Consider the following 4,717-nt stretch of genomic DNA (forward strand, 5'->3'; position numbering starts at 1 on the left):
ACAGTAGTAAACAGAAAACTGGACAAAATACATGAAACAATTGAGACACTGAGAAAAATATGTGAAATAATGCAGACATTGGACCACAGGCAGAGAAGGCAGACAAGTTAGGGGAGCCCTGTGATTGTCCTGCTTTTCTGTCCAAAGACACTTTCTGGCTCCAGGGAGGGAAACCCAAGCAGAAGTGGCAGGCTGGGGGCACCTGGGTGGCTCAGTTGGTTAGGCGGCTGCCTTCAGCTCAGGTCATGATCCCAGGGTCCTGGGATCGAGCCCCGTGTCGGGCTCCTTGCTCAGCAGGGAGCCTGCTTCTCCCCTGCCTGCCGTTCCCCCTACTTGTGCTTGCTCTCTGGCTCTCTCTGTGTCAAATAAATAAATAAAATCTTAATAAAAAAAAAAAAAAAAGAAGTGGCAGGCTGGCTGAGCGCAGGGGACGGGGACCAGAGTTCGGGAAGGTGCAAGCAGCAAAAGCGTGCGTTAGCTTCAGTGCAAAGCTAAGTGTTCGGCTCTGCACACGTAAAGTGACATTCCACAAGGACGGTCCCGGTGCAGAAGCAAAACCCCCAAATGGCTGTGATGTAAGCAGAAGTCCCAGAGTTCACGTAGCTGGGGAGGGAGGGAGACCCTGACCAGGCCGAGTTAGGGGACCGCCAGGAACATCTAAGGCATTCAGGAGAGACCCTACAAGCGGCGCATCTTGACGTTAGGGCTACGCTAACTCTAGCCTGAAGCTGCCCTAGACACCTTAAAAACATTGTGTCTGAAATAGGACATTCATTTTATCAGGAAAAGGTGATAAAATCCTTGACAGGATAAGAAAAAAGTTCTGCAAATACTTTCGGTGGCTTTTAAAACCAGTGTCACCACAGTAAGGGAGGACAATAAAATCCAGACCAGAACTATTGTAAGAGAAAATCTAAATGGTAGAAGGAAAGATCAGGAAGCTTGAAAACACAGCAGTAGGAACTGCCCAAACTTAAGAGAACAGACAGGGGAGAAAAAACAGAGCCCCAGTGATCTGCGAATAGAAAGCACGCGGTCTCACAGACGGGCAGCTGGAGTCCTAGGCACGGAGCGGGTGGGAGAGACCAAGTCTGGAAGAAATCATAGCCAGAAATATTTGCGTAACTCGCTCTATGTGAACTACAAGACAATAAAATGAATTCAGCCCTGCCATTTCTTCCCCCAAGCTACACCCTGAGCCCTTGATTCCCGGTCTGTCTAGACGGTTCTCCCCTCCCTCCCCTCCTGACCAACTGCTTTCCATCCTCCAGCTCCAGCTCCAGACCTCCCACGCCATGGAGTCTTCCAGATCCCACAGAAAGTCGGGCCCTCCCTTCGCAAACACCTGGAGCAAACCACAGCAATCTACCTCCTCATGTGTCCGTCTCCCCGAGTGCACAGGCTGCACCTTGTGTGGTTTCCTCCGGGGCAGGGACTATCCCCAGTGAGTGATCGGGACAGAGAGAGAACAATAAAGGGAAGACGAAGGTGGGGTAGGGGGTGGGAGGGCAGTGGGAGGCAGGTCGGGAACCCCAAGGGCCAGGCTCTGCTCACTGGCCCACACCCAGGGACTTTTGTAAAAAGGCCTCCAGTTGGTGAAACAGGTTGGCCTCCCGAAGTGTGGAGTTTCCCAAGCGTGGTTAATTGTCAGGAGAACCTGTGTTCTCATTAAAATGCACATTCCCAGGCCCCACCTAGAGCCACTGAGTCAGAGTTCCCAGGGAAAGATGAGCCAACTAAGGAGTGAAGGGAGCTGGCTGCTTCCTCCTTGCACAGCTTCTGCCCAGCAATCCGAGGTGATCTCCAGCTCTGAGCGCCTCAGGTCGTGGGGAAAGCAAAGCCCTGTTTCTCCCCAAATTCCTAAGACCAATCCTGCCGCCGCAGCGACAGATCAGGAGCAGATCCCACGGGTCCATCCAAGGTCCCATCAAGATGGAGCCTTATCCCAAGTCCATCCTCCTCCACGGAGCTTCTCTTGCCATGGCTGGGCTGCTCTAGACCCTTCTCTTCCTGGCTAGAAGTTCTCCTGCCTACCTCACACATCTTTACGCTTCTGCCCCATTTCTGGTTTATATAGATCTTCACATCACTCTTTAAATCTGGCTACATCCTTATACTTTTCTCTTTATATATATATGTATATATATATATATATATATATATATACATATATATATGTTTTTCAATTTCACCTATTCTTGCTCTACCTGCAGAGGACGCTGGATGCCTCATGGCTGGATTTTCCACGTCATCTTAGCCAGAAGCCCCCCAAGAAGGACCCAACAATACCCATTGTGGACGTGAGCACCTGTCTCATGGGGGAGTGCTCCCCAGGGCTCCCTGCACTGTTTGGCTGCAACATTGCTCATTCCTGAGCCCACCCACAGGGGCCACGTGACTTTCAGGATCTGAGCCAAGCTGAGGGTGGAGGTGGGAAAGGGGGTAGATCCAGACAGACCCTCCGGCCCTGAGGTGTTTTGTCTAGTCGTTCCTTTGTTTTCTGTGGTTTTGACAAAGAGGTCACTATTTCAACATTACGGGACACGTGGGCTTACTGCTCCAGAATGGATCTTCACCTGGAGGGACTCTTTCCCAGCCCAGTCTTGGAATCTGAGATTCCTTCGTTCACGTCACACCAAGAGAAACAACAGACAAAAGGCTACCTGTGCTGGGAGGACATGCAGTCTTCAGATAAGCCCCCTCAGGTGCCTTCCTCCCCACTCTGGATGCCTTTACACCAGGCATCACTGATGTGGACGGGTGCCTAGCAGGTGCAAAGTAGGTTCACACGCATCACGTCGTGTAATCCCCCTGGGTAGCCGATGAGATGAACAGAATGGTCCCCACTTCACAGAGAGGAAAAACTCAGGATTGGGCACAACGAAGTGCCTTGCCTCATGTCACAAACCAAACACATGGCAGAGCTCAGATTTGAACTTCAGCCTGTCGGGACTCCAGGGCCTCCTGCCAGCCTCCCACCACTTGAGGCTCCCGACCAAGTCCCTCAAATGAAAGACCACCACACCAGATAACACGGCGTCCTGAGTTTGAGCCTTGAGCTCAAGCAGACAAGTGTCTTGGCGGCCACTGTCTTGTCTGTTTTCTTTCCTCTTTAACCAAACGGAACAGGCTTCGGGCTCAGGTCTGGGTGGAGTTGAATTGCCAAGTTGTTTGTGTTGTATGTATTTTTAGTTATTTTCTACCTGTGGCCTGTTTTCTGGTTTTCTATAGATGGCTGTGATGTTAATTTTTCTGTTTGAACAAATTTTTTTTTTTTAAACATAGATTGATTTAAAGATCCCTCTTGAGTGCGTAAGAGCACAAAAGAGTTGGGGATTCAGCCACAATATCAACAGTGTTTTGGGAATGAAAGAAATTTGGGGAATTGAGTGGAAATAGAGAGCATGTGTCCCAACGAGAAGGTGGCCCCGGCCTCATACTCCCACTGTCACGACTATGCACAGCCCTGACCCACCTGGGCCTGAACGGGAGGAAGCCGGCCATGGGTCTCTAAGCTCTCGCCTGGTTTCTCCACACCTGGCACCCTCCCGGGCACACAGGAGATCCTTAATAAGTATTTGTTGGCCAAATGAATGCATGGAAAAAGAATAGGTAGATGAAATTTGGAGCAGACTCTATCATGTCCAAGACGAATGTCAAAGTGTTGTCCGAGATTGAAGTGCTTTTGGAGATCATCCAGGGCAATCCCTTCACTGCGCAGGTGAGAAACAAAGGCCCCGGAAGGAGAAGGTATTTGCCCAAGTCACAGAGTCAGCGTCTGGGCAAAGCAGGGCCGGGAACTAGGGCTTCCTGCCTGTCATTATCCTCTTCAGCGCACCAGCTTGTCACCTCTGGTGTGTGCCCACATGAATGACCTCAGCCTGGGCAGACAGGAAACCAGCCTCCTGACATCCCACATGCATTTGGAAAGCCACCTGCTTGGAAGCCACACAAAGGCTTTCTGCATTATGTGGAAGGTCAAGCTGGATCACATCAAAGGGGTTCTGCCGTGGGGTTCTGACGTTGGACACTTCCCTTCTTGGCCGGAGCTAACCCTTCTCGTATCATCAAGTATGCTCCTGGTGGGCATCTCTGCAGCTCCAGAAGTCTCCAGAAGCTGATTGTGCAACAGAAGCCATGGAGAGCAGAATCGCCAAATCTCCTATCTCAGCAGTGAGTGTCACCTTCGCAGTGAGGTCGATCTGGCCCCCGCCAGCACCACCAACACCTCCAAGCACCCTTCCCTGCTTTACGTAATGTTCTTACGCATTTGTTAACCCTATGGTGTATTGCATGCCTCCATCCACTAGCTGGGAACCTCCGCAAGGGCAAGGGGCTTTGTATGTTTTGTTCACCCATGTGTTTCAACCCCACAGTGGCACAGAGTGGATACTCTGCAAATATTTGCTAGATAGGTGGATGGACAAATGAAACCTGAAATACTCAGAGGACTTGCATTTAGTCTCATATCTGTGGCTCTCCAGCCCTGGGAACATGGGCAAGTTATGTGGTCTCTCCTGAGCCTCGGTTTTCTCATCAGTAGAGTGAAATGGTCCCACCAGCTTGAAGGGTTGGTGGGTCGGTGGGTCGGCGGGTCAGTGGAAAAGCCTACGCAGCACCAGTCCCGTGGGAAGGAGGTAGGAAGGGTTGCTTACTTCAAAGGCAAACTCCATGTACTCATTTATTCATTCGTGAGGTCGGTCAGTCCACAACAGGT

The sequence above is a fragment of the Phoca vitulina genome, unplaced genomic scaffold (genome assembly GCF_004348235.1).
Source record: "Phoca vitulina isolate PV1807 unplaced genomic scaffold, GSC_HSeal_1.0 scaffold7, whole genome shotgun sequence".
NCBI classification, from domain to species: domain Eukaryota; kingdom Metazoa; phylum Chordata; class Mammalia; order Carnivora; family Phocidae; genus Phoca; species Phoca vitulina.